General features: G+C 39.8%; 1 long non-coding RNA gene across 2 annotated transcripts; it reads left to right on the top strand.

Moving 5' to 3' along the window:
- Positions 1-690: 690 nt before the first annotated feature.
- LOC137166273 (uncharacterized) lies at positions 691-4,576 on the top strand. 2 transcript variants are annotated; one of them, XR_010923613.1, is made up of 2 exons: positions 691-796; positions 2,374-4,182. It is a non-coding gene; the product is annotated as an uncharacterized lncRNA (long non-coding RNA). The 2 variants fall into 2 exon arrangements; XR_010923614.1 differs by lacking the exon at positions 691-796 and adding an exon at positions 1,056-1,167 and having other exon boundaries at positions 2,374-4,576.
- The last annotated feature ends 21,828 nt before the right edge of the window (positions 4,577-26,404 follow it).

Below are 26,404 nucleotides of genomic sequence, written 5' to 3'. Positions count from 1 at the left end.
AACTATGAAACAAGTAAGGGTTCTGTAGAGGAGGGCAAAAGACTCCAACTGTCACTCTAGGAGGGCTTCTTATATATGCCCCTTTTACCGTGGGCTAGACCAGGTTCTGTCAATGGCTTCCAGTACAAAGGCTGAAGTGGCTCACAACCCTCTCTGCAACCCCACTGGCCTTATCATATAAAAGGATACCAGTGAGGGCCAGTGTACGACATCAGTAGGGACTGAAGAGGATGGCCTGGAAGACCCAGAGAATGAGGAGAATGTCATTTAGCACTCCTACCCAGAAGACCTAGTTGAGGAAGCCTCTTGACGAACCCAAGAAGGACTCCCAATCACTGCAGAAACCAGAACCTAAGTCTGGTAAGTTACAAGCGACCCCCATCCTCCTTGTCAATATGCCATCTTGCTCTGATGCTGCATTCCTGATTTGAAGCCCAGCTCCCACTCTGGTCCACCCCAAAAGGGTCCCAAAGCAAGACACAGCTATAACTCAATGATCGTACAGATTTCCTATGAGCCACTATTATATTTTTGGCAAAAACTATAAAACAGATTGTGGTGGTGCAGGTGCCCCACACTAGCCTGGAAAGGGTTAATAAAGCCCTAGGGAGGCTGCACTGGCAGCAGCCAATAAGGGCTGAGAAGGACCTATATAGGCAGCCAGCAGAGAGCAGAAAAGACAGTCACTCCTAGGAGCTTAGTGAGGGAAGTCTTGTGGCCCTGCAGGATAAGGGAAGTCAGCACTTTGGACAAAGCAGTGGCTGGGTCCTGAGCAGGAGTAGCTGAGAGGTCTGAGGTAAGGGCATGACAATGGACTGCAGCTGCTTCTGAAGGAAGTGACTAGACAAGGACTTCAGAATCCCCCAGAAGGGGGAGAGAGCATAGATTATGGCATGGCCAGAGGGGCTGTGTCATAAAGCAGATGCTGCGGGCTTGGGAGAGATGTGGGTCCTAAGGCAGAAATGTAACAGCAGGCAAGATACAACCAAGTGGGGGTGCTGGGACCTGCAGAACTGATTCCCCAGACTAACCAGCAGGAGGTGTGAGAGTGGAGAGTTCTACTGCACTATACAGATGATTCATGAACAATCATTGTGCCCCCATGTCTGTGCATTTCTTGACCAGCATGCAGGCAGCAATGGTCCAAGGGCCAAGGATCAGGAGAAGGTAGGTGGCAGGGTTAGGAAAGTCCTGGTTGTGGATAGGATAATTGTAGAAAACTTCTATAGATGGCCCTTTAAAGTTAGTAACAGCTATCTTTTGCTCCTTGGAAGATTAGAGTTCCAGTGTTTCTTTCCTCACTATCCACCTTATCATGGAAGCTGTGCAGAATGGGTGTGGTTGTGAGGTGAGGGAGGGTAAAGTCTGGGAAGGGGAAGGGAACACTTTGGTGTGTAGAGGTAAAATTAGTCACAGCTATCCTTTCTCCCTTGCAAGATTACAAAAATTATCATTCCTATCCCTAGTGTCTGGCCTGTTGGCTAGGAGCAGGAAGTTGCACAATCCAGGGGAAATAGGAATGGGAGAAGGATCTGGGCTGGCTGTTAGATAAATGCACTGTGGTGTATTTACCATGGAGCAGTGAGGGGCCTGTTGTGTTTATCTGAAACTTCAGGGAATTAAATCAAGTTGCAGTATGTCTCTTTCTTTCTCTGACCAATTTGCCATTGTTAAGCAGGTACAGGGGCACATTTTTATAGGGATGATTGGGGAAGGGGCTGATTTCGATGGATTGGATCTCCCTTTGCAGGGAGACTCTGTATGCTAGCTGAGAATGTAGTCAATGTACAGTTAAATTGCTTCCCATTCCTGTAAGCATATGTCAACAAATTTCTGGTGTAGCAGAAATGCCAGCTGCTTCTTCAGATTCAACAGCAGGGCAAATCTGCTTGGTCTGCCTTTAGATGTGACCAAATCTCTCCAGTCAGCAATATGTATAGGGATGACCATTAGCAGAAACATCTCCCTGGCATTCAATGCTGGATCTCCTCCAGAGGACTGGAAAGTCACTTTTCTTTTCCATTCTGGTACCTTGTAAACCACTGTGTTCTCTGAATGTTGGCCAGCCTTTAAAGAAGAAATTGAAAACTGCTAATATAGCCCCAGGAGGAATTGCTACATACCTCTACCCTCTGCCCTTGAAACACTATGAATATTTTTAAAATATTAGTACATGTTTCTTACTATTACTAGCTTCTGTGCCTTTCTCATGGTCTGCAAAAGTTGTATGAGAAAGAAGGATAGTCACATTCCTGGAATGCTATAAGTATCAATATTGTGGCCTTGCACATCAAACTTATGCTATGTGGGACATTTCTCAGCTTCTTCTAAAGGGGAAAAAATGTAATGCTACTCTTCTCTTTGAATTGGCAGGACCTTTGGCTCCTAATAGGAAAACCATTCCACATGGAAGGCAAGAGCAGGACCAAAGAAACCAGAAGCAGCTGGAGAAGGACCTTGGAGGAATTGTCATGAACAAGTGGAACCAGGAGCAGTTTGAGTTCCTCAGGACATAGGAGGTTTGGGCTCTTCCTGTAGAAGATTCACTGATGGACTAGTTCATGGAGCAATAGGCCTTAGGGAATGAGTAGCAAGCCCACAGGAAAGAGACATTTCTTAATGAAGAGACTGAGAGAACTGGTGTTTGAACAGATTTGTGGTCCTTCTGCTGGCATGGCCTCTGCACCTCTCCATGAGCCAGCACCATCACCACTTCCTCCAGCTGCTGCATGGGGTGCTGCTGAGGTAAAGGACCAACAATCTTGAATGACCAAGTGACCCAAATCATCCTCCTGCACCTCAAACCCCTCGCAGGGGGCCCCTTCCCAAGCATCCAGAAGAGGAACAATGAGCCTGTGGGAATGTCTGAACCCCCCACAACTTGCTGGCCCCCAAATCTTGTGCAAAGACATCCCCAGTTGTCCTCAAGAACAATTTTCCACAGTAGTTCCCCCTTCCCCACCCTGCAGTCAGGAGAAGGGGGAGGTCAAGGAGATGGATTTGGAGATATTGTTTGGCCATTGTTCACTGATTCAGTATGTTTTGTTTTACATTTCCTTATTCCTTATTTCAGTTCCATATGGTACTTTTAATATATGTTCTTGTCTGCATGACTTGTGTGTGGCCCCGATGAATGGATGTTTTCAGGTTTGGGATCATGCCCCAAAAATCTCAGAGCATGAACTGGAATAGTGTAACTTTCTGGTGCTAACATACTATAAACATTTTTTCTGTCTATCCCAGACCCACCACCCGACCGGTTAACAAATATCTGAACTCCTAAGGATACATGAGAGGCAGAAGAAAGTGCATTTTTGAGTGCTTCCAGAAAGCACTGTGTAGTTTTAAAAGCAGCAGAACTCACACTACAAAAAATGGTGACAAAGATCTTTCTGGTTCATACACAGTACAATGAAAAACTATTAAAGTAATAATACAGGCATTTGTCACTCCCCAGTGTTTAAATAGCCCCTTTTCTCTCCCTATCTCCACACTGACCTTGACCAGTTTCAGTCTTTAGGTTAGTGTTTCATAACATCCTCTAAGGCAGATGTTACCCTCTGCCTCCCTGCTGTCCCAAGATGTGTACACACATGGTATCCCTGATTTCCCTTGCCCCCAGGAACTGGGACCAATACGTATATGGGTGGGATCCTGATGCCTGTAAACAGAGCCCACACTGGACAGAAGTACTGCCCTCTACCCTCACAAATGTTCCACAGTGCAGAGCAGGTTGGTCAAATTGGGTCAGATGGGTAAGTAAGCAGGGTCAACGAGGTTTGAGTCTACCAAATTCACACTCCACAATGATTATGCAGATATTGAGCTTCCACCACCACTGAAGATCCTGTGCTCCCTCTGTGACTGACCCCTTTCTTGTCTGCCCCACCCCCCCAGAGGCTGTGCTCACTGCCTTGCTACTATTGGTTAGGAGGATTGTCACGCCATATCAGCTCAGGTGCTGATCGGTGGAGGCAGAGAAGGGGATGGGGTGGGTGAGCTCCCGAGAATGCCAGCTTCAGGAGGAGGGAGGAGCTTGCTCTCCTTGCTATGGGAACAGAGGAGTTCTGTGTCCCCACTGATTATTGGGGGGGCTGTGCCTCTGCTCCCCGCCCCATACATGCCCCTGCTGGCACTGGAAGGTTGGTACAAGCTCATCACACAGCTCCATAGGTCAGTGCTGACCATGTTATATTTCCAAAATGATGTGATCCCACTCAGAGGTGGTGCTAACCCATTGGGGGCCCTCAGCAGGAATATACCCCCCTCCCATGCACACAGAAAACGTATACTAAAAAACTGAATAGCCACTCGGTGTGCTAAGCAATTGCTTTGTCTGCTTATGCCTAGCGTCAGCTCTAATCCCACCACACCATGGTGACCTCCTGCCCTAGAAGTGCTGGTCCACCCTTAGGCATACCTTGTCAATACTGACATTCACCATATCAGTTTTTTGGGAGTTGAACGGATTAACATTCCAAACACAGCTAACCATGAGGGTGAGTGTCAGAGAGTTCCATCCTGCCTCTCACCAATGATCTATGCCACAGCATATTTGTCCTGCAATAAGCATCAGGAGCACAGCTACAACATCATCCAGATGTTCCATGTCTTCTACCCAGTTTCACAGTAGAGAGACATGAGAAAGAGCTGCCATCCACAGATGTCTGAATGCAGGGGACAGTAGCAGCAACACGCACAAGACAGTTACTGCAGTGTCTCCTTGTGATGCACAGAAACCTGCGAGTCCATCCCTAAAATGGTAGTGCTAATATCATATGATAAAAACAGTATTGTGGACACAAATATCTATGTGTGCATTGTTTTATACCTGTGTCCAGTACAACGTATGTGTATAGTGAACATGTACATGATCAAATAACCGGGTCTGTATGCCGTGAGACATAGCCTTACTCTAATCCATTGGCCTGTGATTAATGAGGGGCAGATGGTATCTGTGATTGATAATGATCTATTGGGAAATGCTTTTAGTTTATCAGGAACAACTCATTACAGATGTTTTGTGTCATAATGACTTAGTGACAGGTGTCTTAGGTTATTAGTTAGGTAAACCAGATACTATGAAAAGAGCTCCATAGGTCATTTACTTTTTCTCTTTTTCAGTAAACACACATGGTATATAAGGGGGAGCATTTCTGAGGATTAGCTGAGAATGAATTGATCTGCAAAGTAATTTCTTCAGACTAGTTTGGTAAGTATTACCTTCCTTTCTATGCTATGCTGTATTGAGCTTTGACTAATAATCATTGATTAATCATTTTCAATTGAGCCTGGTTATTTGACATGTTGTCTTCTTGTTATTAAAATATGAACTCTCAACAGCTTGATTCACTCGTATTTTCAAAGCAGTGAGATCCTGGGACAAATGGCACTAATATTTGTTCACAACTTAAATTGTAACCTCTTTCAGGCAGGGACAGTCTTTTTGTTCTGTGTTTCTACAGCACCTACCACAATGGGTTCCTAGTCCAAGACTTGGGTTCCTAGCTGTTATCACAATAAAAAATAAATAATAATTAGTACATTTTGTGCCCCACAGCCTTCCCCAAACAGCCTGGAAAACATTTTTATTGTTTGCTTCCTTCAGTTTTGAGCACACCTTTGCTACTTACCTTTTAAGGCCTAAAATAGGCTGCTACAGACATCACAGCTCTGGGCCCTCTAACATTGCCCAGTGCTTGAAAGGACCACTGCTGCTGGTGTGTCCACTGCCACTACTAGGCTGTTTGGCATAAAAGATACCACCTACTGAGGAAAAGCATGTTATAAGTGTTGCCTGTCAAAGTGACAAAATAGTGACACTGAACAACCCAGGAGTCTCCCCCTCCCTTGTGCGCCGCTAAACCACCTGACGAGTAAAAGACCAAGTATTGCACAGGTGTTCTATGTAGTACACTGCAGATAATAGTACTTCTGACTATTTTATTACAGCTAACACAATTTCTCTTCTCTTAGACCTTCTCAACCTTGGACTTGGACCAACCTTCTCAACCTTGGACTCAACCTTCTCTTGGAGAAAGATATGTACAATTTGGCATGGCATCATTGCTGGGGGCCCGGAGGTGTGTGTGTGGGGGCAAATAAAAATAATTTTAGTCCAGTTACTGAGTCTTGTGGAGGATGATTGATTTCTCTTTCTCTATGTAAGTAGAGAAAAATCCTGAAGTCCTCACTCAGGCAAAAATTCCCGTTTCATTCAGTAAAAAGCAAGGCCTTGTTTGTTGTATTGTTGTAACTAAAATTGTTTAAATCAATCTAATTAAACTAGTGCAAAGTTTTATGTGGACACATTTAGGCCCCAGTCCTGCAAAAATGTATGCACATGCTTAACTTTTAATATATGACTAGTTCCACACTTAGGCCCCAATGACTTTGTCTGGATTGCACACAAAGTCTGGGGCTCTGACTCAAGTCCGAGCCCAAGTCCCACTTTCGTCCACGCACAAATCAGTTTTACTTATGTCAGCAAGCACTCCGGATCCAGGTCCTAGGAACCTGCTAGGAGTGTGAGTCAGAACTCAGGTCCTGCTGTGATTCAGGATGGGTTCCAGACTTCTCATTTTGCAGTGTGGACGCATCTCAAACTTCAGACATGAGTCAGAAGGTCTGCATAGTGCAGTATGGATATGTTAGTGCAGCTGTGAGACCCGAGTCCAGCAATTGTAAACCCAGGTTTACAATGCAGAGTGATTGCTGAAGTGGAAACACCAAGTCCACAAGCCTAGGTTCCACAGACCCAGGTTTACAATGCAGTGTAGGCATACCCAATGAGGCTATGTCTACACAACATCATTTACAGTGGTGCAGCTACATCAGTGCAGCTACATAGCTGTAGCACTTTTGGTGGATGCTCTAAGCTAATGAGAAGGAGCTCTCCCTTTGGCTTAATAACTCCTGCCTCCACAAGAGGCGGTAGCTATGTCAGCGGGAGACCTATGCTGAAGTAATACCTTTACTGAAATATATACTGAAGTTATACTGAAGTAATTTGTAGCATAGATATAGCCTGAGACTACTCGCACTGCATAAAGTTAATCACGAATGTCAATTTTTGCATGATCTGAATTTGAAATATTATATGCCAGTTGTAAACTGATTTCAGTGTGTCACCGAGGGCTTTGCACTGATTTAAGTGAATCAGTTTAAATATAGGTTTTCGTTAAAGTGGTGCAACTTTTATGTGTACACAAGGCACAAGTATAAACCTGACTAAGAACATCAAGTTTTGACCAAACCAACATTGTGAGGAACATACCCAAAACTTTCTTCATACACGTTCAAATACCTTGAAATAATTTACTAGAAATACCTAGCATTTTCTCATTTGTGTGAATTCACACTTTTCTGATATTAAAAGCATCAATCATTGACTGAAAAAATGAAGCAGGAAGGTTCAAATCCATCTTAGGTCAGGAAAGATACTATTGTTGTTAATGCTTTGAAATATGTTCTATTCAAATTTTCAAATTGCAAGAGTTCCCAAAATGACACCTGGTTTGCGTTTCAACTGCATCTGCAAACCAGATTTCAGATTTTTTGTATGCCATACTTCTACAAAAAAACTTCAAAAACAGACTTCAGCGAGAAACTGCAGAGCTGGAACTCATATACAAACTTGACACAATCAGACTGGGTCTGAATAGGGACTTGGAATGGTTCTCTCATTACAAGAAGTATTGTCACTGTTCACACATTCTCACCTTCTGATCAATGGTTGTGAATAGGCCTCATCTACTCTAACTGAATTGACTTTGTTAGCACTTGCCCTCCCCATTGTTGTTTCTTACCCTGGGATGTGTGTGTATATATATATATATATATATATATATGTACCTCCTATCTGTGATTTCCACTTCATGCATCTGACGAGGTGGGTTGCAGCCCACAAAAGCTTATGCCCACAGAAATTGGTTAGTCTTTTAGGTGCTACAGGACTTCCATTGTTTTTCATTTTTACCTGGTTTCTCAGAGATACACAAATTCTTTGATTCAGGTAGAAAAAAAAATATTTCTTCTACAGTACTTGTATCTCCAAGGCCATCGGTGGCCCAGTACATATGAGCTGTATTTCCAATTTTACAATCAGTAATTTGTTTTCCCTTTTGTGTGGTAAGTATAATTCATGGAGAGAGACCTGCTCACAGTAATTCCCTGAATTAGCTGGCAGCATTTGGTTAGATATAGGGTTCAGTTATGTGTTTTACAGAACATCCCTGGCATACTACCCCATCATATAGTGTGGAACTTTGAAAGACACCTCTCAATATACAGCAGGTGCAAGGGAGATGTCTGGGACACACATCTGGATGGCAGCTCTACCTCACTTTTGTAAGAAAATTAATCTTACCTGTAAAGAGTTATCCAACCATCCTAGGAAGACCGATAATCCGTGTTGGAAATTCAGTACTCTGAAAAACCAAAAGAACATTCTTCAAGAGACAGGTGAACAAGAGGATGGTGTGCTGCCTTTCCAGAACCAAGACACATGACATCACTTTAAGATAGGATAGGCTTCTGAAGTCGATAGGCAAAGATCCCATGGGTGATGGTTTGTATCAGCATTGACATTGTATTGTGGGATATCTTGCAGATTGTAGATGAATTCAGGCAACTCAGAATTGTGCTGAAAAAAAAGAATTTCTAAGATTCTTCTCTGAAATCCTTCCTGTTCCACGAGTGAAGGAAGACCGAAGGGAGAAGCTTCTGGAAGTGAACTTCTGGCTAGGTAAGTGGTGTCAGGTGGAAGGTTTTTGTGGGCCATTGGTCTACCTTCCATGGGGAGAGGAGGGTGTATAGTTTGAATGGCCTCCCCCTTAGTAGAAGGGGACCAATCTCTGTAGGGACAGTCTGGCTAGAGTAGCCAGGAGCAGGTTAAACTAATAATATAAGGGAAGGGTAAAAAGGGGGAAGATATGAGCACTCAGTATAAAACTGAGATGTTGAGAACAAAATTAATTAAGGAATCAAAGGACATGAATAGAAGAAATTCTTGAATTACCTATACCGTAATGCTAGGAATCTGGATAACAAACGAGGAAATAGAATTGCTCATTTATGAGCATAAATTCAATCTAGTTGGAATTAATGAAACTTGTTGGGATGATTTGCATGACTGGACTGTTAAAATAAATGTTTATAACCTATTTAGGATGGCTCAAGTAGGCAAAAGGGGAGGGAGAGTGGCACTCTATGCAAAATCACATTATCTGTTTCCGAGTCACAGATAGCTCAGAACAAAATGATCTTGAATGCTTATGGAGAAATATCCTAACAGATAAACCACAAGATGGGGTATTAGTTGATGTCTGCTATAGACCACCAGCTAGGAAACAGGATGACTGACTCTTTACAAGCCTATCTATAATGTGTCAGAAAAAACTGTGTGATAGTGGGGGACTTCAATCTGAGTGACATATGCTGGAGGTCTCATGCCACCATTAAAAAACATCCTTGGAATTTCTAAATATCATACATGACAATTTCCTAATTTGAAAAGTGTTGCAGCCAAAATGGGGGGATTCTTTATTAGACCTTGTCCTAACTGATCACACTTGTCATGTGCAAGCAGAATAAAGTCCAGACCAGCAATATGTATATATACTTGGGGCTTTAATAGGGCCAATTTCACAAATCTGAAAACAATTATGAATTAAATCAGAAGGATTTAATTAGCAAAATGTGAATGATAATTGGCAATCATTTAAGTACATCTTACTAGATGTTCCAAAAGCTACGATCCCACAAATGAGGAAGAAAACAATTCTGGTTAGGAAAAATGTCTTGGTTTAGAGGGGAAGTGGAGGCAGTTATAAAAAGTGTGTGTGTGTGTGTGTGTGTGTGTGTGTGTGTGTGTGTGTGTGTGTGTGTGTGTGTGTGTGTGTGTAAAGCAAATGGAAGAAAAGAGAAGTGATAGAAATGAATAAATCAGAAGTTAGGACCTGTAGAAAATCGATATAGGTAGCCAAGGGACACAAGGTGAAATCTGTCTGGTATAGGTGATGACAATAAAAAGGAGCTTTTAAATATATTAAGAAAAAAATGAATTGTTACAAGCGTATTGGTCTATTATTAGGTGGAAATGGTATATTTATTAATAATAAGGCAGAAGTGTTGAATAGATATTTCTGTATTTGGGGAAAAATCAGACGATATAGCCTTATCATGTGGTGATGATAACACTTCTTCCATTCCACTAGCATCTTTTGAGGATGTTAAACAGAAGATACCAAAGTTGGATATTTTTAAATGTCCAGATGACATGCGTCCAAATGTTTTAAAAGAGCTGGCCAAGGAGCTCGTTTGTCGGTTAATGTTGATTTTCAATGTGTCTTGAAGCACTGGGGAAGTTCCAGAAGGCTGAAACACTGAAAATGTGCCAATTTTTAAAAGGATAAACAGGATGACTTGGGTAATTATAGGCCTGTCAGCCTGATATTGATCCAGGGTAAGATAATGGAGTAGTTGATAAGGGACTTAGTTAATAAAGAATTAAAGGAGGGTCATGTAATTAATATAAATCAACACGGGTGTATGGGGAAAAAAATTCTGTCTAACTAATTTAGTACCCTTTTTTTGATAGGATTACAAGTTTGGTTGCTAAAGGTAATAGTGCTGATGTATGTGCTTAGACTTCTATAAGACTTTTATCTTGGTATCACACACCATTTTGATTAAAATATAGAATGATATAAAATTAACTTGAGACACATTAAATGGATTGCAAACTGGCTAACTGATAGGTCTCAAAATATAATTGTAAATGGGGAATCATCAACAAGTGGGTGTATTTCCAGTGTGGTCCTGAAGGGATTGGTTCTTGGCCCTATGCTATTTAACTTTTTATTAATGACCAGGAAGAAAACATAAAATTGTCACTTATGAAGTTTGCAAATGACCCAAAAATTATGGAAGTGGTACATAATGAAGAGGACAGGTCACTGTGTATATTGCATTCAATATTGCTTGGTAACCTGGGCAAAAATGAACAATATGCATTTTAATATGATTAAATATAAATGTATACATCTAGGAACAAAGAATGTACTTTCAGGATGGGGAACTATATCCTGGGAAGCAGTGAGTCTGAAAAAGATTTTGATGTCATGGTGAACCATTAGCTGAACATGAGCTCCCAATGTGATGCTGTGGCCAAAAGGCAATCATGGGGTGCATAAGAAGGAATCCTGGGCAGGAGTAGAGAGGTTTTTTACTTCTGTATTTGGCACTGGTATGACTGCTTCTGGAGTACTGTTTCCAGTTCTGGCGTCCACTATTCATGGAGAATGTTGACAAATTGGAAAGGGTTCACAGAAGAGCCACATGAATGATCAAGGGATTAGAAAACATACCTTATAGTGATAGATTGAGCTCTTTGATGCTATCTTAATAAAGACAAGGTTGGGGGTGACTTGATTACAGTCTATAAGTTTACGAGTATTTGATAATGCACTCTTCATTCTAGCAGAGAAAAATATAACATGATCCAGTTGCTGGAAGTTGGAGCTAGACATAGTCAGACTGGAAATAAAACATAAGTTTTTAACAGTGAGGGTAATTAACAGTAATCTGTACTCCTTTATTTTCTTGATACCTCTGAATTCTTAAAGTTTCAGCCTTTCTCCAGGGGCAGCTGCCATTTTATGAGGCAGACCTGATGCAGCAAGATGGAAAGGTACCACATACTGTGCCTCTCTCATGGAACCTTTCCTGTTGTTCTTTCTTATCTAGATTAGGGGAAATGACAAAACAAAGATGCACTCAGATTCATGGGGGCGGGGGAGGAAAGGAAATGGTGGGCTGTTCTATGTGTGAAGACATAACACCCTGGAGCTCAGGAAACCTTCAGTTATAGTCCTTCGAAGTAAGGATTGGCTTGGATAGCTATGTGTTTGTTTTTTGGCAAAATTTCAGTTACCACTATTTCTTGCTTTTGCTGCTTTCCAAGATTCACTGCCGGTAGAGATATGGGGGTATTTTACTCTTTCCAAGTTTTCCTTACACTAAATAGCGTCCAGCATAATAGGTCTCAACATTAAAATTAGCAAAGAAAAATGAGGATCCAGGCTGTGGGCAGAGGAAGATGATAATGGTGTCAGCATCAGTGATTCCTGATAGAATAGAGAGACGAAGGAACAGGAGAGCTACTGCTTCTGACTTTAGCCCAGAATTTGAAGGCCCTTTGCTACAATAGGTCTCCAACAACTACAGGTTTTACAGTATTACTAGGGCCTCCTTAGTTTGTATGTCAGAGTTTAGGGCAGCTAGGGTGAGGAAGGGGGAGATTTAGGGTTAAATATATATTGGGGTGTTTGCAGAGAGGAAAAGGATCAGCTGGAGGCAGATGGGGGCTAGGTGGGAGGAGGAAGAGGAGTCTCATCACCTGGAGAGCAGGATGGACGGTTACAGGTGAGAATTTGTAGTTCTCTCCCATAGTTCATGCTGCAGTTGGAAAGAATAATCCCTTCTTCTTTTGCTTAGAAAAGGAACTCAGTTGGAGTCCTTCCAGCTGTGTATCAGTGCTGGACTGGCAGGCAGAGACAGCCTCAACAGTATTTTATATGTAGCCCACAAAATTTAACTGTAAATCCCCTCATTTCCTAATATATTTCCACCACCCCAGAAGTATTATATTAAAAGTACAATCAGACCATGCAATGTTTTAGGATCCCTCCATATTGGTTTGATATAGAGACAATAAATCAACCTTTGTACAAATCTGAACCAAGTTTCAAGATTGAACCCCTCGTTATGGCATCCAAAACTGGGCAAAAATCTCCTTCTTTTGGGTTGTATTAAAAACTGGTCTACAGCGTGGCTTTTTTTGGTATGTGGCTAGTAGAACTTCCTAAGAGTATTCCATTTTATTCTAAAGAATCTTTAAGAAAAGCCTGTACAAAACTCAAATAACTGGAGAGCAGTGAAATGAAGATTATATTTAACAATGAAGCTCAATAGTTCTACTCAATTGGCTGTATTTCTTGTTCAGCATACCAGCAGCAGCAAGACCCACTAACAGCTAAGCAGTACCCTTGGAAAAAAGAAATCAATGAACAGTCAGCTTTGTGGAGATATTCTCATCATGTGAGCTGGAATCTTGATGCTCATAACAGACTCTCCACCTTGATTCATCAATACTTTTCAGACATCAATCTCAATAAAAGATATGGGTCTGAAGAATGGAGGTGCAGCACTGATTTTAACTCTCAGCCTGGTCAACTTGCTGCTTGGCTTTGGTATACAAAAACAAATGTGAGAGCTCCCCTGTAGAAAAAGCAGTAAGTATTCTAGCATGCCGCCTTTAAATATTTTATATTTAGAGTGCCTTTTTCATTAAGAATACACTTTTATTTCTGACATTGAGAAAATGGCTTCGGATCATCACTTAAAAAAAATTCTGTTTAAATGCAGATTTTGAATTGCTGCCAGGATGGAACACACAATCCTTGCAGAGCAGACTATGAAAATCAATAGCAATACCTGCCTGGAAGTAAATTTTTCTAGTCATGTCTCCTGCCTTTCTGTGTAGTGTTTTTTCGGTAGTTTTAAGCCTTTGCTTTTCTTAAAAAGGAGCAGCCTTGGACTTGGCTAACCCACACAGAATTACACCAGCTAATGCAGCCTAGCACACTGTGAGAACTATATAAATAAATAATAGCTCATCACAATAATTAATAATTAGCAATTACTTAAAGATTTGTTTCCTTTTTAAAACATAATTCAAAAAAATCATCAGAAGACTATTAATCCTTTTTTTATTATTTGCTTGTACATACACACACAGACACAGGCACTCAGGGCCAAATTTTCCTCTGATTTACATGGATGTGCACCCATCCCCATTGATTCAGTGGAGTTGAACCTGTATAAATGAGAGGAGATTTTGACCAAGAGAATCTATATTAATGAGCTGAGTGAAAGCAATAGTTAGTTTTTCTTGAAGATTGCTGGCAGTCTGTTCCTGTTGCTAAAATGTCAAGCTTCACTTCTAGGACATGAATAAAATTTCCTTCTTCTAGAAAGGAAATCTTTCTCAGCATTATGTGAAAACCTTGTGATGAGAAAAGTCCTGTATAAAGGAAAAGCTAATACAATTCTGTGGTGCTTTAGAATGAATCCAACAAAACCATAACTATGGTAATAGGCCGGAATATGCCCCCAATATGTAAGTGCAGAGTAGCCTTGTCACATGTGAATGAGGGTTTAGCTGCCTTCATAGAACTATCACCTCTTTAATTTTTTGGTGATACAGGAGCCATGGGAAGGAAGGTTAAATGAGCAGTGGGCCTGTAGATGGATCAGATGAAGATTTGTGGTGATTTTTCCCAAAGCTGGAGGTTCCACTGGGGCAGGAGAAACCAACCCTGGTGTAAAAAGTCAAGTGCTTTCTTTAATGAAAAACAAAATGCATAGTATATATTTCATTTAACAAGTATGTTTATTCTCCCATCATAAAAATGTTGTCCAAAATGAACAACTTTCTATGCTGTAGGTAATACACAATAATTGAGTCCCTAACTAGTTAGCCTACCACACTACTGGATCTACCCTTCTGATACTGATGCATTTCTACAAATTTATTTGCTTTTTTTCAGCATCTAGTCCTCTACAAAGTTTCAAGCAAAGCAATCCAAATGTGCTACAGATATGTTTGCTTGGTGTTCGACTGCTGGGAAGGAATGCAGGTCTTTTAAAAATGGACAAAATGCTGAATTAAACTGTCCTGTGATTTCCCTCCCCTCCTCACAATTTCCCACCAATTTGATGCAATGAACTGTGTCACGACTCTTTCAGAAACTCAGATTTGGGGTAAAAATCTATATCTTGAATTTGGTAGTTTATTCAGGATCTTGTCTTATCAGTCACATTTCCACTTATTGTTTTCCTGTTCTGGGCTCAACCTATGAACTTTATATTCTTGATCAGTCATGTGGCCAAGTAAAGGAAAGATTCCACAGTGTCTCTGACTCATCTTTCAATTTTGTCCTTTTGTGGTGCTAGTTCTTTGTTGTTAATTAGATCAAATCAGCTTTTCACAGAGATCCTGCAACAGTAGTATTATTGGTGTGTGATCTGTCCAAAGTCTCCTTCAATCGCTCTTTTCACATGTGGTACCTCTTCGCAGAGTCCTTTCTTGTGTGAAAATTGTACTATGTTATGATCAAAGTCCTCCTCGGACTTCACCCTATATGTATAAGAAAAAAAAATCCAAATGTACAATTTCACATTAGTACAAGATTTCATCTACCAGCATTGATAGACCAAATAATAGAACCATGCAGTTAAATTATTAGGCATAGTTATTTTAATTAATAACAGCAACACACTTCTCCTGTTTATGCAACTGTTTACTGTGACATATACAACTGTGCACAAAAAGGGGATTATGTAGACCAGTGAGGAAAATATAATTTTGCTTTACAGATCTAATAGCTTGCTTCACCACTGTATCTGCTTGCAAATGTGATCTTGTGCAAATGTTGAACTGTGCAGTTCAGCTAATGAGCTGACATAATGTTTTCCTTACTTACTCAGTTGAGTCTGAGTCATGAAGTTCAGTTCCAAATCCAAGCACACTTATAACCAGGTGTTCTAATTTTGTCCACAGTCCATTTTAGAATACAGCAATGGTTCTAATAAACCAAATTTGCATCTGTGTCCCGATCTGATAGTCTTCAAACTTAAGAGGAATTGGACTCAGGTGTTCTAGTTTTACTACAGTTTTTTCTTTTGCATGAGTTTGCACCAATCATCATAGACTGTAAAACAAGTTCTATTTCAGTCTGCATGTGCTTGCATCTCACTGGTTTCAGTAAGACTTGGCCATGCAATTAAAGTTAAGTATGATGCTTGAGTGCTTTCTTGAAGAGGGTTAGTTTTCCTACATAGAGGCCTCAATTAACAAGAAATAAAGGAAAATCACATGCTGGACCTGTTCATAAATATAATGAAGAAATGTTTCTAATTTTTAAGAGACCAAGCTAATTGTTTTAAAACATACCAAAGTGATCCCTCATTGAGGTCTAGTTTCATGACTAGTTTTAAATTTTGGCCTTTTGGCCTACATGAACACACTAAATGTCTAGACGTGACTATTTTCCCTTTGTGACTAAATCAAATTATTTTATTCAATTTGAAAAATGAATACATGACCCGTTGCAAGAAAACAAAAATGTTTGCAACAAAATGGCTCCTCATGACTCAACTAAATTTTCCAGAGGACTATGAAACTTAAAGTTAATACTTCCATTTTAGGTTGAAAAACAAACAGATTCAAACTATAGTTGTACTGCATAACACTTAAAACAATCAGGAGGACACCCAAGGTAAAAAATAAATAGCTCTTGTTGGCTACATTTTTGTATAATCACATCCACAATCCAACTTCCAAATAAGAAAACCAAAAGGTATATTTAAACAATATTGACTGTAAATCAAAGCATTGCATGTATCTCTGTGTAATGTAATATAGCCTAACTATGCTAATAGTTAATCAGCCTCTCTTAATTATTTAGCTTTTCCCTGGAGAAACCCAACAATTATCCTCACATTGAATACCATATTCCTTGTTGGTTGTCATTTTTTTGTTTGTTTGTTTAAAACTCCAAAGTAGGAAATAAAATTACTTGAAAAATGAAGGTCTTTCTTTCCTAGGACAGAGTCAAAAGACTAGAATTTTTTGATTGAAAAGGAGAAAAGCCTTTCAGATCTGGTAAAAATATATAAAACTAATGTGCGACATAACGAAGACTAGTCACCTTTTCTTACCTTTTTCTATACTACAAGAACAATGCTCAATGCAATTAAATGGCAACTAGTTTTAAATGGTTAAAAGGAAATATCTTTGGGGGCATCTTGTAGCATCCCTGTGGAATTCACCACCACCACATAACCTTTGGTGAGAACTCTGCAAAAATACAGAAAAGATTTAGAACACATGAATTAGAATAATTCCTGAAGCTACACTAACTCCAATAAATTTATAAGGGCAGACAATCATCATGCTTCAGGGAATAAATTCCTGTCAACTGGGATGACGAAGAAATCAGAAATTGTTCTCTATGGAATATAACACAAATACATTATTCAGAGGTTTGTCTCCCTGTGAAATATCCAGTGCTATCTACTGTCAGAAACACTATGCTGAAATAAATGAACTATTGGTTTGTTCTGGTACGGAATGGCCTATAATCTAGTGGATTGCTAACTCAACCCTCAAGTTTTACACTGGCATATGAATGCTTCTAATCATGGGTTTCCCACTATTTTCCTCTATCCAAGCTATGTAGTGTTGGTGTGGTCCTTGAGGGCATTCGCTCAACAGAGTGACCAATATTAAGGTCCTTGAGAGAACAAATACAACCAGCATTGAGGAAATGCTATTGAGAGCACAATTTAGGTGGACTGGACATGTCATGACAATGGAGTAGCACAGTCTCTCAAAACAGACATTGTGTGGGGAAGTGAGTCAGGGCAAAAGAAAGAAGGGTCAGCCTTCAGTGGGCTGGCAACAATCTCAAAGAACTAGAGCAAGGGGCTCTGTACGGGACTCACTGGTGGAATCTGAGACGATCAGCATGTAAGAGATTTGAGCAGGATCAACAAAATCATCTCCAGGCTGCACATGAAAGGCGCCACAAAGCTGAATCATCAAACATCATAGATATGGACTTCTCATGACCTCAGGGCAGCCGATTTTGTGCATCAGGGTTCGGACTTCAGAACCATATGCATAGCAATAGATGAGAATTGTGACAATATTGTCATCATCCTCATCAGTGATGGACGACTATCAACAAGGTCCTAGAGGAAACCTGTTTAACTGCTGGTCAGTCACTCCTTAGATATTCTCCTGCATAGGCTAAGGACAGTTTCTGTTTTGGTTAGATCACTATAGTGATATAATGGCTGTTTTTCTCTTTTATTTGATGTTATTCCATGGGCCGATTCATGGATTCCAAGGCCAGAAGCTGACCACCTGTACAACACAGGCAATTAAACTTCCCCAAAATAATTCTTAGACAGATCTTTTAGAAAAAACATCCAATCTTGACTTAAAATTGTCAGTTTTGGAGACTTGGTAAATAGTCCCAATGGTTAATTATTTTCACCGTTAAAAATGTACTCCTTCTTTCCAGCCTAAATATTGTCTCCTAATGATGTGGGGCTCTGTCTTGAAAGACATACTTTCTGTATTAGGAGAGAAAAAAATGTGCTTTATAGGGAGCAGAAAGACTGCACTTTCCTTCTCATTCACAAAGAAAAAAGCAAATCTTGGAGTTGTGAGTGACTGATGTGTATGTTTTTGGTGGGTTGTCTGAAGGGCAGAATGTGAATTTGTGCTGAACTTTTGGGCAGCTCTACTCAACCTAAAGAGAGAATCTAAATGTATCTCTTAAGCGGGCTTAGGGCTTGAATGATATGCTTATTGAAGAAAGACAAGTATATAGAGTTTTCAGGATCAGTTAAGAGTTTAAAGAGAAAATACCATCCAGAAGGCAAGGCATTCATGTTAACCTCACAATCTCTTAACATCAAGACCTTGTTGCTGACTCAGAAATCAAAACCAGCATCCTCCAGAAACCACCCCCCCTTTCTCCTGAATGACCTTCAATATGCATATAGAGGGTAAATGACAGGTGCTTAGCATTTTAAAATATATTTAGGTGCTTAAATTTAGAGTTTGGAGCCGAACTTTAGGCTTCTGTGTTTGAAAATCTTGGACAAACCTTTTAAACACAAGGACTCTACCTTTTTTGTTTCTTTTTATTGTTGAGCCTTCCACACAGCTTCCACACTGTGGTCCAAATCCCGATACTTTTCCTCACGGTGAGGAGCACATTGATTTTAGTGGGACTACTTAAGGAATAAAGTTCCACTCAGCATAAGAATGGTGATCAGAATTTGGCCCTATATAAGCAATAGCTAGAGCTCATCAGAACATTTTTAACTACATGAAATGTCACCAAAATATACCAGTTCATCGAAGCTGGAACATTTTATGGGGACATATCTGTTTCAGCAAGTTTTCTTCAAGAAGACTGTTTTGATCCAGGCTTCTCTGGTCTCTTCTGAGGACTGTGTGTGTGTGTGTGTGTGTGTGTGAGAGAGAGAGAGAAAGAGAGAGAGAGAGAGCGAGAGTCTGAATTGAAAAGCTCAGGTTTTTTTATCTGAAAATAGACATTTTGATATAACTAGGTTTTGTGAAAACACTTTAAAGATTATAGTTTTGTCCCAATGCGGAATGAAAACAAATATTGAAACCTTAACAGTTGCGATGAAATGGAATTGTCGTCTTCTGGCTGACTTGGGTAATGACCCTAAAGCTGCCAGCAGAACTGCTAGGAGTCTTCTCAGTTTCTCTGAGTGCATTTTTTTTTAGTCACTACTCCCTGCTGTCATGGAAATTGGCATTGTTTAAGTGCAATACTATGGTGTACTTTTCTCCTATTTCAGTCATGCTATGTTCACCCATAAAAAAGGCAATAGCAATAGCCCTATATAAATTATAAAGAAACAAACGTGTTAATGAAGGCTAATCTGTACTTTCTCTGTGTGGGTGTCTAACTTGCTGCTTCATGCCCAGCTATACACATGTGAATCTCAGTGAATGTTTTCACAGCAAAGCTCTTTTTAAGGTAATTTCTATAGAAGTGACTTGTTCCCCTCACCCTTTTTGGTAATGTTTATGATTCATGATTTTGAAAGTTCAGGAAGCAAGTGTTTGCATGCACGCCATAAATTAAAGCTGCCTGTACAGAGTTCAGTCGTGTTTCACACATTGGAGAGAAGGAAGCTGTCATTGTCTCTGTCCTTTTCAGGCTTGGGTTGATGTGTGTAACAGCAGGTGCCTTTGAAAGAAATGTTGTTGGTGCTTGTAAAGGCAGACTGCCCAAAGCTGCATCATTTTTATTTAGGGAAAGGCCTTTGTTGCTTTTGATGCCAGTCTGTCAGGGGAGATCTTTGTAGAAGAGCTCAGGCAGATTAAATGGCACAAAAGGTTTAAGAAACATGTCTGTACTGAAGAGTTCATGGGCATCACAGGTCAATGGTCACTCTTAAATATAGTCATACACTTGGGTACCATCTCCATAATTGCTTGAGTCATAGCAAAACTTAGATCACTTTAGAATCTTTATTTCTGTTACTATCTTTTTTAGTTTGGCTTGGTTTAGTTGGAATTTTTTGTTTGTTCATGTGATTGGAAAGGTTTTATTTTCCTTTTACACACCCATTTACAGGAACATATATAATTCTAAACTTTTTACATAAATAATACCTATGGGGAAGTAGACGACAAAGAGGAAAAAAATGCAATTTACAGAAGGTAACTCATGTAATCTGAGAAATTTCTTTTAAAAACCCTAGCAATCCTGAAAAGCATCAGAAATGAATTACGATAATCAGCATTTGCAGATTGTCATGGCTAATGGTACCTGTGTGACAAATGATAAGGTAACATACTGTAGCAAGATGCCAAGGTAACAGTAGACATTCAGTTATGTTAACAAATATAAAGGATCAGTTAATGCATTTCTTCATATAAATGGGAAGTAAGAATAGTTCTCCCTGATAAAATGCTATCCAAGAATAAGATGGATAGATAGGGACTATTTCTCAACTCATTAAGGTTAATGACAATATTCTCAATGAGTGCAAAATCAAGCCCATAACAAGTAAATAGAACACAAAAATGGACTGAAATTTAGAAATAGAGCTGTGAAAAACTTCTGTTTACAGAACCAACAGCCATGTGACATTGCATCAGATTTCATGTTTTGTAACATATATGGAGTCCTAGCCCAGTTTTTCCAATGGTGGGTTATGGTATGCAAATTTTAGAGCAGACTGGGTTCAGTTCACAGATAATATCAAAACTATAAAAATACATCAGTTCTTGTGTCAAATCAGTGTGAATGATACAAGTCCATTGCTTTGACTGAGTTTCATTTGGAGATATCGGTGCACTTGAGCCCACACTCATGACCTCTCAAGTGTTCCTCTTTGGGCAGGACATCTCACATTTGGTTCTGATTTTTAAAGCTGTCCTGTGATCCTGCATTGCCATTGCAAAGTCCTGGCGAGACCACTACACCAGATTTTGTGTGGGGGCGGTGGGGTTACCAAGCCTTGGTGTCTCCACACAGGATGCTGCGTAGCTGGGTATAATAGCAATCAATCTGTTGTATAGGGTGTGGGAGGGGGAATAACTAACTAATATTTCCCTGCTCCCTCAAGGATATAGGTTGGTACATCCCAAGTGTACAGTGTCCTGGCAGGATCATCACAGCTTCATTCGGGGAAGGCTCATGTTCATGTGTGCTGCACTGAGTAGCAGCTGATGCTGGAGATGGCAGTGGCACAGTGTAAGGTACCTCTGTATTCTCTCCTAATGATTCCCTTATGCTCTCTACAGACACTTATGGCTTTGGCTTTAACGAAGGGATTTAAAAAGAATGAGAATCATTGTGTAGTTTCATTGTAATAAGTTATTGGCTATTTGAATGCTTGTACATACTTCCACAGTTCAGGGCAACTGCACCTGTATTCTCTCTCCATGGTCTAGCAAGCCACCCCCTCTAAGGTCCTGGTCCTCAGTTGTCACTGCTTGGGTGACTGGGGTATTTCCAGACTCTACAGTTCACTGACTATAATGTGATATATCTGGCAAAAAATAGACTGCCTAAGCAAGCCTGCTTCACTTCTCTCCTTAGGTACCATAGACTCTCCTTAGGTACCATAAGCAATCACATTTATTCTTAAGGTAAAAGCATTACAAAGAAAACTTATTAAAACCAATAAATAAATCTACACACTTGCTAATAAACTTACTAGAGGTCATCTCCCTCCCCGAAATCTAATAAGGCTCTGGTTGGTGATTAGTCCTTCAAGCCCACACAGGGTTTTTCCTGTGGTCACAAGCTCATCACAGCTTCATCTCAAAACAGGACTCAAGTCATATGGGTCCTCTGTAGGCCAAAGACTTTTCAACCCTTCCCTTGCGATTTGCGCCTCCTCCTCCTACTTAGACCAGAGGACGTGGCCTTTTGCTGGATCAGAAAAAAAGCCCTGAGTCAATGTTAATTTAGGCTATTTAATCAGAAGTCCTTTGTTTCTCTGCTGATTTCGTGGAAAATCAAGTTAGAACCAGCGTATGTGAGCCTCTTTCCAGGTGAGGGGTAGCTCTCTGGATGTTTTACAATCTTGGTGAATTTACTTAATCACTGCCCACTGTCCTCTGTTCTTGGAGGGCTGTGGTTCCCCTCCCCATAGAAATACATAAAGTTCCTCAATAGTATATATTATATTTGCATTTTTAATACAATGAACTCCTAAAATACTTACACTTAATTCAGTAAGGTTTCATTTAATTTAGTAAGGTTTATCCAAGATATTATCATGTCTGTCAGACATACATTTCTTTTAAAGAAAACCGTGTGTTCAATAAAAAGAAAAGATATACCTCATGGTGTCCCTCATTTCAAGGTGTGGTGTTCCTCATTTTGAGGGTCACTTTCCCTAATTTCAGAGTCTGGTGGTTGAGAGATAAGCTCAAAGCAAAATTTAGGGCAACTTTTATTTTTCGCTGTCTGAATCTATGTGAATGGCAGAATTCAGAATTGCAAAAGGAAAACGCTGGAGATGGAGGAATTTGAATGCATGACTTGCCATCATAGATGAGAAAACCAGTTGTGAAACACGTCTGAACTAGCCTAGATCTGTTGTGTCCAATTTATCCGAACCAAAGACAGCCAAATTTTTTCTAGTGGAACATAAATTAGATAAAATTTCATACTTAGCATTGGGCAAATATTTTCATTAGAGCCAGTCAGAAACAGGGTCTTCTGATCCACAGGAAATTCTGAAATTAAAAAAAAATGTTCTAAATTAGAACGAAAAGCCAAAATTTCCCATTGAATGCAAATTTAAAAATATTGAGTCAGAACCACTGAAGAATTTTGTGTCAATATCAAATGGTTTCATCTTTATAACAATGATTTATTTGCTATTGTTTTTTATAGTATATAAAATATTAAGTATAGTATTTTAATACTGTAGTACAATGTACAAGTCAAAATAAAATAAATCAACATTATCCAAATGAAATATTTTGACATTATCTAAGTGAAACAACAAAGTCAAAATAAAATGTTTTCCAGTCATAAACTTTATCAATGGTATGTTCCTACGAAATAGTCTGATTTTGACAAAAATGCATTTTTTCAGTGGAAATGGTTCCATCAAAATATATTTGATTAGCTCTAGTTCTCATCCTTGTGCCTTTTGACTCAAACTTTTAAAATAAGTAACCCAATCTTTTCCCTTCCCTTGCCACATATTTCCCTTTCCCCCCACAGTTCTTTCCAATGTGTTCTGGATGCATGGTGGTTGATATAGGACTAGTATGGCTCTTGCTTTGTATACAAACAGTCAGGAATTCAAGCCTCTCCAGAAGTAAAAGATCCTTTGGCCTGTCAGGATGTGAAGTGGAAAAGTGTGTTGGCTTTTCTGACCAGCACTAGCCACAAGCATCAGTGTTCTTTAATGTTTCCATTCAAGGTTTAAGTTGTCAGCACATGTTCAAAGAGAAGTGTGGTCCTTTACATTGTAACTGACTTCAATTATGAAGTGCATGGTTATGTGGAATAATATCACACAACAAACTGACATGAAGTGACATACTGTGATTCCACATGGCATAACATGATTCAACAAAACATGACACAACATAACTCCAAAATTAGGAAGAGATCAAATTTGCTTTCACATTTAATATTATTCTGTCTCCAAATAGCCTGAATGTTTTGCAGATGTCAGGCAGATTGGGAATGTGTGAGAAGTACATCACTTGAGGTAGAGACTGTTTGGAATTCCTCTAGGCTGAAGCTGAAAACTTCAAGAGAAGTTCAGCCACATATCACTGGATTTCCTTCTTTCCCTGACACCACTAGACATATTTGTTACTGGTTCTGAGCATAAATATCTTGCTTGGTCTGGGTATTTTCTCTACTAGTGGCAATGAAATTTCAGAAAATAAAACTTTTCCCTGAAAAGCAAGTTGCTAACTGAAATATGGGTGTATATTCTTGAAAACCTTAAGTTATTTTATAGGAAGCTAATCAGCTTAAAATCACCCTAAACCCACTTTTATTCTGTTTTGAATTCGCATTGTAATGTAATGTGATATATCGAAGCAAAGTGTCAATGTCTGCACTTGATTACACCCTTGAAGTTGGTTTGCTGGCAAAACTGACTCAGAACCATTATTTTAATGGGTTGGGATCTGGGATTATCAATCTGTAGACCTACCCCATTGGAATTCAACCTGCAGTTCTTGGGCTTCAAGTAGCATTTCATAGCCCTGCACGTTTAAGTCTCTCCTCTGGTTTGCATTATTGCATAACAGCTTAGTGTGAGGAGGAGGAGGAGGAGGCAGATAGGCAGATGAATTAAGGCTTTATTTGTACTTTTATCCCAACGTAAGTGAAAATATCACATTGACATATGCTACAGAACGATTTTGGATGGCAGTGCCATGGAACAGAGCCAGATTTCTCAAACCAGTGGCTGGAGTGTCAGATTGATGATTATTATGATTTATAATTAACAGCTGTAATTATTCTCCATGCCAAGAAGTTCTGTGAAGGCACAGCTAAGGCTGCAAGCTCAGGCCAGCATTCTGAGTACACATCATCTTTGCAGCACACTAAAGAGTGAAGGTTGCAATGAGCCACAGTCACAATACAGTAACCACCAGAGTAGAGAGAACACATGCTCAAACTTGAACCGTAACAACACAATAAAAAAAAGACATGTCTGGCAAATCTCACCTCCTTAACGCTTTGAAGGCCTCCTAAATTTAAAAGAATTTGGTAGTCAATATACCACACGATTTTTTAGTCTCTTTGGGATCCTCCTCATGCTCTAATAAGCTCATTACCTCCTAAAGGAGCCACAGATTGCCAGGCTCCTCCAAAAGGAAACATAGGCTTGTCAGGTTTCATCCAGCCACAGTAGACTTGCGATGGGGCAGGGGAAGGTATTAATGATAGGGGTTGAGATATAAATTACATTGTTGTTTCATATATTCACTAGTCTAACTTTACAGGGTTTGTACTATGAAAAAATAGCATTTCCTAAATACAGGGCTTGACTCTACTACTCTTTCTCATGCTAGTAGTGCTATTGGCTTCAGTTGGGTACAGAGTGGTCACATGGCTTCAATCATCACTCACATAAGTAAGGACTGGAGGTTGAGGCCAACAGGGAGGAAATACTGACCATTGAAATCAGTGGGAGTTAAGCACCTAAAGACGCATGAGGATTGGAGCCCTAAATACCGTGAATGAAAACCTGGGCATTGTTTTGTCACTGACTTCAATGGGGTCAGGATTTCACCACACGGTTTCCAGATTCTGCTGTTAAAGGAAAGCCTGCACAAAAGGTGTGTCTTACAATGTGTTCATTCTAAAAATGGCTCGTCTCCAAATAGAAATACGACAGGCACAACACAAAATCAGCCTATCACACGTATTTGTGAAATTGTATGTATGAAGATGAAATCTCTTTGATTCCTGATATCTCAAAGGGTGTTTGCAAACAGGGCTTGGAGGTGTTTTTATTCCTGAGTGCCTAGCTATTGAAAAATCCTAGTGCTCTCTGGGCTTGTCTACACAATACCAGAAAAGTGCACTAGAGGGGTGTAATTTATAAAGCACACTAATGCACTGTGGTCTAACTGCCCTATGTAGACCCTGCTGGCACTCTCTAAAAGGTACCTAGTTCACACTGATATAGTCCCATTTCAGACCTCCTGTAAAAGAAGGTAAAGAATGACTCAGCTGAACCCACTACTGGAACAACACTTATGTAATTTAAAAGAATACTTGAGCTAGAAGAGCACATTTCCAGAGACCTAATTCTTGGTGATCCCCTCCCCTGCATTTAACAAACACTCTAAAATCCATTTTTATACAAAAAAAATTCCTTCAGATTTAATTTGGTCTGTATGGTCTCTTTCTCACAGGATGTCAGCCAAAGTTAAAATATTTGTACTGAAAACAATTTGAAATTCTAGTGGTTTTTTTAATCTGAATTGTTAGGTTAACGTGCCGCTGTGGTAGAAGAGAGGCAAAGTGAAGGCACAGGAAGGCTGAAGGGTTACATGCTTCCTATTGCACTTTCCACTGTAAGAGCTCTCTCAGCTGTAAGAACACTTTCTATTGCCATTGTGAAGATAGTCTTAAGAGTGGTGAACAGTACAGAAATCCTGAATGATATTTCCTGCCACTGTAGAATTTTTTGAAGTAAAGAAGTAAGGTCATGGATGGTTACAACCTCACATGCTGTAAATTTGCATTTAAAACAATAACACATCAGTGAAAAT

This window comes from Emydura macquarii, unplaced genomic scaffold (assembly GCF_026122565.2).
Source record: "Emydura macquarii macquarii isolate MOO-44397 ecotype Brisbane River unplaced genomic scaffold, CSIRO-AGI_Emac_v2 contig_2825, whole genome shotgun sequence".
NCBI lineage: Eukaryota > Metazoa > Chordata > Testudines > Chelidae > Emydura > Emydura macquarii.
The sequence above is the reverse complement of the archived record's forward strand: the minus strand, read 5'-3'. Positions and strand labels throughout refer to the sequence as shown.